We start from the raw sequence: 14,763 nt of genomic DNA, 5'->3' as shown, positions 1-14,763 counted from the left end.
CCGGGAAAACAAAGGATCGCTTCCAACAGTCAGGAAAAATCCCTGATCGCAGAGAGTCGTTGAAAAGGCACGATAAAGGTGTAGCGAGATTAGCAGAACATTGTTTTAGAACAATCGCTGGGATCCCATCCGGACCGACGTTGCATGATTTTTTTAGCTTTCTACATGCAGTAATAACTGCATCAGAAGTGATACGAGGATGTTGACCGATGGGGAGCCCACAAGGAACTCCTAGAACAGCAGTAGAGATTTGTGAAGAGTTCAGTTTATCGAATGTAAAAACACTGCTGAATTGCTTACGAAATAAATCGCAAATATCTTTGGTGGATGAAGCTTCTTTTGCATCACGGATCATGACCGATGGTAAACCTGACTCCTTCCTTTGATTATTTATATAATCCCAAAAGGCCTTTGGATTGGACTTTAGGTGATTTTGAGTGCGTTGTTCGTGGATACGAGAGAGACATTTGTTTAAACGTTTATATCTGTCGTTAGAAATAATGTACCGAATTTTCAATGGGCGCGTGCGAAATTTCGAGAATTTATTCAAAGCAGATCTTTTGGCAGATTTTAAACGTTGCAGTGTTCTATTTGACCAGGGAGAGGAGCAGGGAGTTTTTTTTTAACTTTTTGGGTACGTACTGGTCTATAGCGTATAGTAGAACATTCGATATGACGGTTGCAGATTCGTTGACATCTCTTCCATCGACAACATTGCTCCAGATGATGCTACTCAAGAATTGGTTCATGGCGAGGAAATTTGCATTTTTGTAATCATAATAGATAGACTCAGATATATCTCGAAAGACGATGGGCGAGCAATCGCGAATCGAAAGCTGTAAAGGATGATGATGGTGGCATTTCTTTACATGCGGAGACGGTGCTTCAGAAACTGTATCGTCACGTTGTTTTCAAGCTTACATAGACATTAATCGGAAACCATCGAAAGCGACTAAAATACTACAGCTGGTTGCAACATTAAGGGGGGCGTCTGATGTAGAGGGCAAAAATAATCGACTTTTTTATCCGCTTAATTGTTAGTATTGAACCTCTAGAAGGGGAAATCTCGGTAGCCACGCTGAACTTCTTTTGTTTTAAACAGCCATGCATTCCACGCGCGTATTTGCTATAACACACGCAGATTTCATTCTAAATATCAGCAACAATTTTCGAAAAACTGACAGCGATAAAAAATACAGTGTGAACAATACACTCTAAACTACTTCTACCCAAATTTTCAAGAGAATATACCCAATTGGTAATTTTTTACAGCGTTTTTTTCCGTGATGCAATGTGATGTGGGACACCCTTTAATAGCGTTTTTCTCGAAACACGATAACTCAAAAACTAATCAACGAATTGAGATAATTTTTCTTATGAGAATGCCCAATATGTGTAGCCTGATGAACCACAGAAAACTGAATAAAAAAATTACTCCCTATTATTTTGAACAAAAATTTACAGTAAAATATGAGATTTTTCGGTTTTTATGAAGCCATTTTCCGAAACTTTAACTTTTTTCTTTTTTTTGTGGTTTATCGACTAACTACAAGTCTAAGCTTTACAAAAATTATTGAATTTCCCATATTAGACAATTTTATCGAAAGTTATCGTGTTCGCCGCGGCGCTCCTCGACTTGGAAATGGTTGGACGTCTACTCTTGGAACGCTCGTATATGTGGCTATGTGTGACTGAAAATCTTTTATTTTCGCTCACAATGAATGTATAAAGCAATCCTAACGTTACACAAAAGTTCTATTGTTACCTTGCCTTCGTAAAACAAAATAACTTTCTTTTTGAGTACTTTACACCAGACGCTCCCCTTAAGTTTATTATGATTGATAGACTAATATGTGGTTTAGTATCAATTGACATCCGATGGAATGTAAAGATAAACTTGTTTACTTTTACATATTTTTCTTGCGTATTGTTCGATTGGTAAAAATATCACGGTTTTTCGGATTAACAATGATTTAGTGCGGAGCACATTCCCTGCATAAACATGAAATTGAGTGTCAATAGAAATACTATTGGATTAAAATGGCACGAACCAAAAACTGTCTTTTTGGCTATATTGTTATCACCAAATTGAAATGTAGCACACTTGAGTGAGATGCCTGGTGTTTATACTATGCGTACAGTGCACTAACCTATTACCTATATCTAGCATCTGAGTTTTGTTAAACGTGCCAATCATTAGTTAGAAAGTGCTCATTTTTAAAGAGTTTTTGTGCTCTTTTATATTATATAATTCGTTCATTCGATTCGGTTGAATGCGTTAGCTAAACGGAGCTGTGGGTCTTTTATATATTTCCATGATGTTATCACTAAAACGTGAATGGTTGTTCAACAGATCACGTTCGAGCGACTAACGATTGTGCGTGGATACCTGGGAAACATTTTTACCAACAAACAGCGTCTTGGTAGTCGTTCATTTCTATCTCCTACACTTCCCTGTCATCATCGTGGTTACTGCCATGTTCATGTTCGCAAACATCTGATTTCATCCTTGTTTCATACCCTTACGGGTCACGAGTGTGAACTTCCTCAATGATGGTGCTGGATGTTAATTTTGAGATGCTTGAGGCAGCTTTTACCCTCATTATTACCTGAACAGCAGCCACAAACTTGACAATTGTTTGGACGTAACTATGAATGTCTTCTTGACTGTCGAGCTTCTATTATAAGAAATTTTTGGCTAATCAGTTGTAAACTAGACGGCAAAAACAACAATATTGCTTTTACTAGACATAACTATATGATTTTTCATGGAATATTGATAATGGAAAATTAATAAAAGTAATTCACGTGAAAATTTCATGACCATGTGCATTAAATTGAAAACGATTAGTGATATCAACTAAATATCACAAGCACTCAAGATAGATAGTGAATCATGAACTTGGAATCACGAACCAGTTCACAAAGTCATGAATATTTGATGATTTTGTGAACTATTTTCACACTTCACTTCACGAATAGATAAATAATATTTTCAGATTTTGTGAACTATTTCACGTGCACGAATTTTCAGTCGTGACTATTTTACTAGGAATCTAGTGAACTAGTTCATCACAAATACATGAAAAATGTTTTATAATTTTGTGAACTATTTCACGAGCACGAATGCTAAATCGTGACAAATTCATTTGGAATCATAAATCAGTTCATGTGTTCATGAAGAATATTTGTTTATTTTATTAACTATTTTACGAGCACAGTTATTGAATCGTGGCTAATATATTAGAAATCATTTACTACTTCTCGATAATTGAATGTATTCATGAATAATATACAGAGGTTCGTGAAACGATGCACGAAAAATTGTTTTGAATTTGTGAACTAATTCACAACCACGAAAACCAGTTCATGTTCAAGATGTAATAAATCATGAATCAGTTCACGTCGTACAGTCGGACTCTGAATAATGTTTCTAAATCTATGAATAAAATTACGAGTCAACTTTTGGTATTATGAATAATGTTCATAAAGTTGTGAACTGGTTCACGTACAGAAAATCGATTTGGTAATGACAAGGCAGAAACCATAACTGGAGTTCTCAAAGAAAACAATTTCTTCCCGTGTAGAACCGGTTAAAACCGATTTGCGTTGGCTCAATTCGTAAACTTTTACGGGCGTTTAAAGATTTTGAAATCAGCATAAATAATTACAAATGAAATTTTCAACTTAGTATCAAGTTAACACGTAGCTGTAGAAGTTTAACAGCACTACTGCTATCACTGAGGAATTCGACGAAGGTACGTCCGAAAATCTTCAAAATCGTGACCGACCATCTTAGATTCCGATAAAACTTTACAGCTTCAACCGGCATGGAAGACTAAACATTTTCCACAGTCAATAAGATTATTTTGACTCAAGCGCAATTTTTTAAAAGGGCGTAAACGTTTCTACGTGCAATTATATTCAATTTTTTTTGGTTCGATTACACTATTTTATACAGTAAAACTATCTGTAATCGAGTTACAAGTAATGAATACTTCTGCAGGAAAAAAATATGCACCGAAAAAATATTGTGTCATTTTTCACAAAAACAAAAATTTATAATAAAAGTTTAAATTATAAAAAAAACCCATTTTTTCTAATAATTTATATTTTGTCAACAAAAATCTAAAGAGAAAAGAAACATTTTGAATGTAATTTCATGATTGAGAAATTATCAGCAAAAAAGTTTTTCTAACAATAACTTTATACAAAATTAAATTCCATGCTAATTGACATAAAAAACTGTAATTTTATTACAGAATATAATTCTAAGTATCATTTTAAATCAAAAGGCATTTAACAAATATCTTCCAAAATGCAATAGTTTTCGAGATATTTGGAATTTTGCTCCAACAAAAACAATTAATTCATGTAATTATGTCCTTTTTAAAAGTTATTCGCGTTACCCCATCATAAGTTTTCAAAAGTTTAATGTTTATCGTTTTAAAGACATAAAAGAAGCTTTTTCAGTGTATTTGGATCATGGAGAAGCTTTTAATAAAAAAGTTTTCCTAACAACAACTTTTGACAAATTTTTATAATTAATACTATTTTCAGTCAAAAGTACAATTTTATTTTTGAATATGATTCTAAACGCCATCAAAATCCTTATAACAAAAAAAAATCTGGAATATAGTAGTTCTCGAGATATTTTAAATTTTGTTTTAACAACACAATTATTTTATTTTATTGCGACCTTTTCAGAAGTGATTAACCTTTTTTCCATCAACAACAATTAGTTTTTCGTATTATTTTCTATAACTTTCCCATTGACATCAAGGCGACATTGTAAACCATTTGAAAGCTATAGAAAAACAATGGAACAATCACGTTTTTATTGTTTTTTTGTTTTGTGAACTTCAGTCACGATTTTCGCCCTGTCACTACCAAATCAATTTTCTGTACGTGAACCAGTTCACAACTTTATAAATTTTATTCATGAAATATTATTCATGAATTCGTGAACTGGTTCATAATACCTAGTAGAATAGTAACAACCATGCTTGCGCGTGAAATAAATTACAAAATCATAAAATATTATTCAAGTATATGTGAACTAGTACAATAGCCGCGACTTACCATTCGTGTTCGTGAAATAGTTCACAAAATCATGACATATTTTTCGTGAACTAGTTTGAAATAGTTCACAAAATCATGAAATATTTTTCGTGTATTCGTGAACTAGTTTGTTCACGAATACACGAAAAATATTTCATGATTTTGTGAACTATTTCACGAACACGAATGGTAAGTCGCGGCTATTGTACTAGGATTCATGAACTAGTTCACATATACTTGAATAATATTTTATGATTTTGTAATTTATTTCACGGGCAAGCATGGTTGTTACTATTCTACTAGGTATTATGAACCAGTTCATAATACCTAGTAGAATTCAAACTAGACTGGTGATTCCTAATACAATAGACACGTCTGATCATTCGTGCTCGTCAAATAGTTCATAAAATCATGGATTCGTGAACTAGTTTATGATTCCTAGCACATATTGTAAATAGATCGTAAAGATCTATTTTGTGTGCTTGAAATATTTAGAATATTTTTCAATTTCATGCAATATGGTAATGAAATTTTCACGTGAATTGTTTCACAAAATTTGGAGCATTATTCGTGGAATCATTTTTGTTTTATGCACTTTTCATGAAATGTCCAGCTGCTAGTGACCAGTAATTGGTACGAGAAGTAGATATGAGAAATCTATTAGGACCTCGAACATCGTTATTCCTTTGATGAGGTTCAGTGTGATGTTAGAAAAAAAAACTGTCTTGAGCACCCCAAATCGTGTTCATGATATATTTCACAGAATTAAACTGCTGATTTCCTGAACATGGGTAACATTACTCCTCGTGTCAAACTCGAAAGCAAGCTCTAGAATACAACTTCACGAGCACGTGAACAGAAATTACGAAAATCGTGACTAAGATCCTGAAATTATGAACATGAATCACTCTACTCATGACTGCAATATGATGATAATGTGAATAGAAATTGCGAAATTCACGACTAAGACCCTGAAATTAAGATCATAATTCCCGGCAGTCTGACAGAAATATCCGATAATCAACTCATGAATAAAACAGCAAGGTAACGCGATGGGAAATCAGAAAAATCGCGAATAAGCTCCTGAAATCATGCACATCATGTGACGAGCGGCGGTGTATTCTCAAATCATGAACAAGAATCATAACAAAAACTAAACATGCTCAGGAAACAACAACATTAACCCAAACATTCAAATGAAACGTCATGTATATAATCGAGTGGAGCTAGTTTTTTGGCAGCACAAATAGTTTCATGAATTGCAAGTTTATTATTCAGAATTTCAGGAACTTGATCACGATTTTCGTAAATCGTTCAGTTCACGAATCGTGATCTTTTGTTCATGAATTTATGAACGGATTTTTTCCATGTAATGATGATGATGTACCCCCACCATCAATGCAAGCACTGCGCCAGTGGCTGCAGTTGCTTTTAACAGTAGAGCCAAATGTTGCTAGCAAACGACTTTCAAATTAATCGCTGTGTGAAGGGCCAAAAAGAGTTGGATCCATAAGCAGAAATTTTTATGCGAACTCCACAAGGACAAATAATCTCCTTCCAACGTGGATCGCCTGTCTCTAGTCAGAAGATAATCTGTCACGGTACGGTAAGTTTGAGGCGCTCACAAACCATCAGGTAGTGCCTTATTGCAAATGCCGCTATTCAAACGACTGGATCAAACATATAGCTAAATATAGACAAGAAACGGCAATAGCATGTCATGTCGTTGTTTTGCCCAAAAACATCACGAAAGGTTCTGGATAAAGTGGTCTCGTTAAGATTGGGTGCCACAATAGTTTACAAGTTTCCGCATAAATACATCTAGCTGAATCGACTAGTATATTGAGCGGGAATCCCTTTAAATCCTATTTATAGTAATACGAGAAGAACATAAAATCAAAGTTCGACTTTTACTATTTGTCAATCCGGCTCTAGCTTAATCCTGGTACTAAGTTAGCGCCGGAATCTGAAAAACTCGGAACTCCGAGTCCATAACTAATTTAGAACAATACTTATAACCAGCAGAATTTTTGCTCTGGATATCTGTACATTTCGGTTACACCGGGGATCGGGACAATATCTATGGCAAGAATAAATATTGTAAAGGCATTTGCAAAGAGAAATTCCAAAATTTTTCGAATTTATCCACCACGATAGAGAAAAATTAACTAAAAAAATTAAAACACTTAGCTCTTTTGGATTCAAAGAATGGACAAAGCGTAAAAATTGGGTTAAGTTGTCTTTCTAGGAATCCGTACCATTCCTATGAGTTCGCGATATCAAGAATCGATTCAGTCGAAAACCTGATCGCGAAAATCAAGACAGTAACCACAATGATGACACGGACGTGTACCACGACGAGAGTAAGATGTGAATGTCCCCCAAGATACAGTTGATAAGGAAGCAAATTTTCCCCGCCGCGAAGAAAGATCTCCACGCGCAATGGGAAGTCACGTGTCGTCGAGGTCGGACAGACTCTCGCTATTAACCCGTTTTTATTTTTTTTTACATATTGTAAATACATAAAATACCGAGGGCTACGTTGAGAGAATTCAGCGTGTTGAATTCTGAGTCATATAGCACCAGATATAAGTTTTTGTTATGGCATTAAGAAAGTTAGGTTTCACTTTTGCTTCCAATAGCAAAATTTAGATTATATTAATGTCTCTCAAAGTAATCAACCGATAGCGTTGAATTTTTATGGTACCTACAGTACAATAATATGATCATTAAGACATTTGTCACAGCTTTTTTACCTTTAAAAATGATAATCGTATATGTATCGAAAGTCTATTAAAATAAAAACAAGATTTCCCAGCTTCGGCGGTAAAAATTTCCTCAAGACTTAAAAAAATATTTAACTTCTCCTCCCCACGAGCTAATCCTGCGCACGACCCTGTTATCACTCATAGTATCTCAATTTATATCGAACCGGGTTGTCTGCTTGTGACACTTATCCAGACTGATATTGTTACATGATTGAGGGAAAAGTTACTATCGAGTCTTATTCGTAAGAGTTTCGCACTAGTACTAATATTATTATTTCTAGTACTAGTACTAATTTGAAAGGTTAAATTAGTTACAATCGAAAATTATTTAATCTAAAGACAGTGTCCCAACAAACATGTTATAGCTTCTTGCTATATTTCAGAGGATTGACTGTCACAGGAAGAACAAGTGGAAATCCTGGAATCAAGCACATCAGAAGACAGCAAAATAACTCTTAAACCAATAAATTTATAACTTGCACAACTCGTTTGGCTTTGATCCAAAACAGTTGATGCGACTTCAAAGCACAACCAGCATTGATACGTTATTGATTCTTAGTCCATACGCAAACGTAAATATTGAACTATCTGCAGCAAATATGACCAACGTCTTGTCCATCCCTACAATCGACCACGGTTGACTGACTACGCTTGGTGTTGTTAACTGCTAGAGTCCTGATTGAATTTAATTATGTACCACTTCATGCATTGTCTCAACTTTCTAACCAGACACCAGACCCGTCCATGTGGCAGCCAGTTTCCTGACTGATTGTGAGTGCACCTTCACATCAGAGCAGCAGCAGCTTCGCACAACCATTGTCAAGTACTTTCATAGCGTTTGCACACAGGATAAAAGGATTCTAAAGTAGAAACTCACCAGTCTTGATTAGAAACAACTGCTCCGGATCTAATGAAGCACAGCAACAATTTTAATCACCGGCGGCAAATTGGATTTAGGATCAATTGTATCTGAGAATCTTTCCTCTTCTATACTAGCTATTGCTGGTTGCAAAATGGTCGCTACTCACAAAGAAGGTATAATTTAAAATTGAACTTCGTTAGGCATCACTTCGATTGAATTTGGATGGCAATTATTCAACATATAATTGAATCGAAATACAATCTCAGTGTTGTCTTCTTTGGAAACAAACTGTATCTCACAGCAAAGTTTCAAATTTAAATTTACGCTTCCTTCTATTCTCCAGCCCTGAACGTTTCGTTATAATCACGTTTTGATCACTTGTTCAAAGGTAAACCACATCCATCCTCTTTTGCAGCGGTAAAATGCCTCTTCTATATTCGCAATATTTCCGTTAGTCGGCACGTAAACAACACTTTCACACAAGCTATCTGAACAACTCCTATGTCTTCTCACTGATCGAACACACGATGCCAGTCTTTCTCGATATTCGGTAAACTTCTTGAAAATTTTGGATTTCTCCCCAGCAAAACCGTGCTGCGAAGTGGCGTAAAAACAAATCCGCCTCGACAGTCAAATTGGAATGCAACAACAATCTCCGCTCTACGTTCGCTGGCGCGTGTTGCGGTTTAGCCGGGTCGGGACCTAGTCGGTAGGTACGTACGTACAAGGAACAACTCGTCGTCCGGCGGCACACACTAGCGCTAAGATGTCCGCACAAAACCGACACCAGCAACAACACTCGACTGCTGGTGGAACCGATTGGGGAAGTGAAACTACTGACGGTCGCGCGATCGGTTGAACTGGTTTTGGGTTTTCGCTGTCTCACTCACTTGGCGCACTGCCCGGTTCGCATGGAGCCGACGTAAATCACAACACACCAACCAAATGATAACCTACCCGTGAATAATACTTCTCGTCGATATATCAATAGGTGAAGAACAACCAACGTACTACACCTGTCACGTTTCGTGGTCGATGGCTAACTGATGCCCAAAGCAGCGCGCTACTGTTGGCTCACTTCATGGGGCTTCGCAGGCTCCGAATATGCTGAAGCGTTTGTGTTTGGTGCATGGCATAGTAGACCAACACGCATCGACTCCTGCAACCAGCAAAGAGCGATGAGCATGAAGAGAGACTTCGCCGGTGCGGTGGAGTGATGGGTGGGAATACATTCACGCGGGGTTCATAGAATTGCCTTGTTGAAGTTATATCATACCTCTATTTTATTTTTATTGGCGTATGAGGAGGCGTAAAACTCTAAACTATAACTTTGGATCCGAGACCTGACGGATTTTATTTCTATCAATTCAGTTAAGTATCATACAATCAGTTATCAGTTAAGTATCATACAAAATATTTTTGGAAGAAAATTTCTGATGTAGTGATCAACCTAATGTTTTTAGCATCATGAGGACTTTTGGAAAATTGTAGAAGAGGATCTTGTAACTTATCTCATAGCCGAGATCCCATAGTTGTCAAATTACGTCAATGTCAAATAAAATAATTGTCTGAAATATTGTGAGTTCTTTTTTGGGTAGATGTTCCAAAATATGGATTAGGGACAATTTTTCCAAGGGGCTATGTTTGAATGTGTTGATTGTCTATAAAACATAAACTTACTCACCGAAAACTTGCACATATTTCAACATTCGCTGAAAATGTATTTCTTTTTTAGGATTGCGAAAAATTAAGACAAAAACTCAACATGATTAAAAACAAAAAATAACATTTCGGAAACTAGATGGAAGATGATGAAAAATGACGTTTACAGTACTAGCAGGTCAGGATCGATTTTTATGAGCATTTAATTGTTGTTCAGTGTATTATGAATAGCCGTTAGGCAGGATTAGAGTTAGTAAAAATTTCAATATATTTCAAGATAGTAGCTATTAATGGTGTATATTTGAGAGCTGAATTGAAACTGTCGAATTTCGATGTTAAGTATCATTGAATAATTTTACAATATAAAACAGCACATCTTTTGATAAAATAATTTTGGCGGGTAATCCTCCTAGAGGTAATTATAGAGAATTTAATCTTCATGCAACTTTAACTCGAAACTTAGTGTCTTCAGTAAAGTTTTCGAAAATGCTATTACAAACAACTTTGCTGAAGACATGAATAAACCATATATTCAGAGTATCTAAATATAGTAGACTATATTTAAAGAAACTTTTAGAAGAAGTTATTCTAATATTACTGTATTTGATAAATCTCTTCTGTGGTTTATAAACAATAAAATTCACATTGGATTCAAAGTATGAGCAAATACATATTTGTATTTGGTATGAGTCTCTGAAGCTTACAAGAAAAAGTTATATTGGCTTTAAAAAAATTGCTGAATGCTGTTTTATATCTCAAAATGCTGCATTCACGTAGGCATATTATCAACAACTTTGCTGAAGGAACCAAGTCACAAGTTTTAAAAAGTTAATTCTCCATGATTACTTCTAGAAGAATTTGTATATCAGCAGTGCTGTAATCGGATCAATGTAACTTTTAAGTGTTGTGTGTGTGATTGTATAAGCTCTTAGAGCGTGTTTAAAACATTTTTTTAAACTGTATTTTTTCACTAACAATAATGTTAAAGTTCTTGAAACATTCCTTTCCACCAACCTGAACTAATTGAAAAATATCTCACTATGTTCGTCCTTTCCTAATCTGAAAAACTCAACTTGCAAATTTATGGGGTCATTTTTGAATTGTATAATATTAAATATTAACGACCGCCAGTCACGCAACGCAGTGGAAGTCAATGCGTGAAACGCGCTGAAAATCAATGTGCTTACGTACCACTCGACGTGTCAAAACGTGCCGGAACTTGCGATCGGGCGTACTGCAATGTAATTTAGGCACATTTACTTTATGTAATTGAAAAACCCAACATTCATTCTTTTATTCCGACTAGTCTAAATCCATTTGAAAAATGCTATTTTGTTCATTTTCCCATCTATACTATCCTTTCCCAAAATGTGGTATCTTAGAGATGGGCAAAACGATTCAGTTTGGAGAGTGAATCGTGTCCGATTCACTCACTAAACGGAATCGACTCTTTTGATCGATTCAGTGATTCGTTTCAGAATGGAAAATGTTTTAGATGTTTTAGATGAAACGGGAAAATGTATTTATTAGGCGTTTATTTGTGATTTTTTGTAGCAAATTGATCAAAACTTTTGTACATTTTAATGTATCATTTCAATAACATTATGTAATTTTTCTATGCAAAAATATCGACAAGCGACTCTGTGATGAAGCTCTTTGTAGAATGCCTCTGGAAAAACGTGATTTGCGGTGTTAACTGTCATTCCAAAACTACTTAACCAATTTATTTCAAACTTTGCATACACATTCTGTGTATGATATATCTAACCCCTGGGATGGGTTTGTAGGGGGAACTTATTTTGGTAAGCGGGGTGAATGAAGGGATTACTGGTGTGAGGGTGATCTAAGAAGAAAGTGGGAGGAGGAGGTAGTTAAGTAAAAATCGTTTCAGTCATAATCGAAGAACCGATGTGTCTTTAACTATGGAATTTGCACGAAACTCGGGACTTACGAAATCGTCGTACCTTCGGCACCAAAAGTCGGATCTGAATGAAATACAATGAAAATATTGTATCTTTTATTTGAAATCAAGTTTGTAAAAACCGGTAAAGAATTCGCCGAGAAATAGGTGTGACACTAATTTATGAACCTGGAAAGTCTCCTGAGGCCATCAAGAATTGGTAAGCCATGTGGTCAAAGCTACGTTGATTGGTCATTAGTGATCTATACCCGCAAATTCAACTAATTTTGCACTCATTCTAATATGTACTACATAATTTAGGCATCGTGGTGGAACCAGTTTTCATTGGAATTTGCTGTGTGACCGCACTCTTCAACCCGGAAGTCCGATCACTTGAAAAATCTATAGCAGCTTATAGGAGCGTTATACCATTCATTTGCTTGTACAAATCGGTTGAGCGATCTCTGAGAAAACTGAGTGACATAAAATATATACGCACGCCATCTCTGCGCGTGAAGAGCACAAAACCTATAACTAAATTAGTTATTGAATTTGCGTTTTGACTTGCTTCTCCGTTTTTTGGCGCTAGCTTAGTCCGTTAACTAAGTAAATGTCGTATTCTGATGAGACGAAGTCGAAACGCAAATGTGAGTAACGTTATTGAAGTCTCCAAAACTACTCAACGGTCACTAAAACATGCTGAAAATGGTTCTGTGCAAGATACAGCTGGTCGCCTGTCATCGACTATGAGAGAAGCTCCACTGACAAGTTTTCCGAGTATTGAAGACAGCTTTCAGCTATTCGTGACGAATATCAGTAGCGATGTCAACGAAGAACAAATGTCTGATCTTATGACCACATGCCTTGATACTAGAGCGCCAATATCAGTGAAAAAGCTTGTACTGGCGTAAAAAGATACATCGACTTTCGACTTCAATGGAATATACGACAGCATTCATTTCAACCTTTTGGTCGAAAATTCTAATTAGCCCTCTCAAAATGACGATGTGTGTCAGAGACAGAAACTATTTCAGTTTTCAAAAAGTTTTTAAAAACGGCTGGTAAAGCTGTATTATTGTATCCTTCGAGGCCCCACAAACTGTCATTCACCTTTGATACATAATTCCTATCCCTACAGCTACGTGGGACCAGATTGTGTACGAGAAACGTTAGTGAAAATCAGGAGTCCGACCCCGGTAGGATCTTTGGTCGTTTGCTGACAGGGAAGGAGAAACCAGGTGAGCGCCGCTTCCTAAGTCAGGGGGCAGCTTATCACTACTGCTGGTCTTAGTATGGGGCACAATGCGAACAAACAGACACCGGAGGTGGGACAGCGGGCTTCCAGAAGGAACGAATCCCAAGAGCTATCGCTACGAACGGATGGAGAGAGCAGCAATGGACAACATAGCGCAAGAAACACTGCACCTGTGAACAATACTGTGACTAGGGGTCGCTCACTCTCACGGGCGTGGGATCATGTTGACGATACAGATGCACTAATTCTCGATTCACGCCTGCTATATTTACACAACGCTTGAGACCGATATGAACGGACGACCTCAGACACTCGAGATGTTCGATGAAACGTATCCAGAGTTCGCCGGACATCTGAATCAGAACGCGATCCACAACAATATGATCCCCACAGCGAAAATCGATCTGATTCAGCATAATGTGCAGAGAGATAAATAGAGAGAGAGCTTTGTGGAAAAATAGAGCACCTCAAGTCATGAACAGTAACGTTCCCCCAATGCACCTGAAATTTGTGCAGTACCTGGAAGATCTGCCATTAATAATACTCCATGCTACAGTGGCAACTGTTAGATGTTTAGGATACCGACTTGCACCAAGATGCGACCCGCCCCAACATCATCGGGAAACCTCCATGCCACTATCGGAAGGCTGGCCGCATATAGAGACGACAAAATATCGGCGAAGTTATGCCGTCATATTGCTGCGACCATTGCACCTACTGAGCTTCACACGCTGACGAAGAAACTCGACACGGTAGTACAGCGAGCCACTTTTACCAATGAGGTTAAGGCGTTATTCTGACTCGGCGAAGCGACGACAACAAATTCGGCTATTCAGTGATCTATTGGCAAATCAGCCACGAGAATCCCGATTTCAGTGAAGGACTACCGGATATAGACGATGCCACTAGTTTTTGGGCCGGTGTTTGGGAGTACCTCGTACGTGGCTAAGGTGGGAGGAGGAATGGACATGCGAAGAAATTGACGAGATGTCACCTGCCATCGTCGAAACCAATGATGTACGCGAGGCAATGAGGTACCTTAGGAATTGGGCGGCACTTGAACCAAATCTGACCCCGTTGTACATCCTGCGATAGCTGTATGTTTCAACAGGGCGTTACACGAACCTCTCTTATTGCTGAATTTCTCCCGTGGTTTCACAATTCTCCTCCTCAAGGACAGCAACATGTCCAAATCATCAAAGTGCAGACCAATTACCTGTCTAGCAAGTCTGTACAAAATCTTGAGCACCATCAT

General features: G+C 37.0%; 1 protein-coding gene across 8 annotated transcripts in view; it reads right to left on the bottom strand.

The window, feature by feature from the left end:
* The window catches only part of LOC131685851 (uncharacterized), a 304,876-nt gene extending 295,083 nt beyond the window's left edge, over positions 1–9,793 (bottom strand). For 2 of the 8 annotated variants that reach the window (XM_058969847.1, XM_058969855.1), the window contains exons 1-2: positions 9,649–9,793; positions 8,707–8,849 (exon numbers count right to left, since the gene is read on the bottom strand). The gene's annotated coding sequence lies outside the window, so the exon portion shown is untranslated. The other 6 variants (XM_058969849.1, XM_058969850.1, XM_058969853.1 and 3 more) reach the window with 6 other exon arrangements.
* Positions 9,794–14,763: the final 4,970 nt, after the last annotated feature.

The sequence above is a fragment of the Topomyia yanbarensis genome, chromosome 2 (assembly GCF_030247195.1).
Source record: "Topomyia yanbarensis strain Yona2022 chromosome 2, ASM3024719v1, whole genome shotgun sequence".
NCBI classification, from domain to species: domain Eukaryota; kingdom Metazoa; phylum Arthropoda; class Insecta; order Diptera; family Culicidae; genus Topomyia; species Topomyia yanbarensis.
Note: the sequence above shows the minus strand (reverse complement) of the source record. Positions and strands in the feature narration are given on the sequence as shown.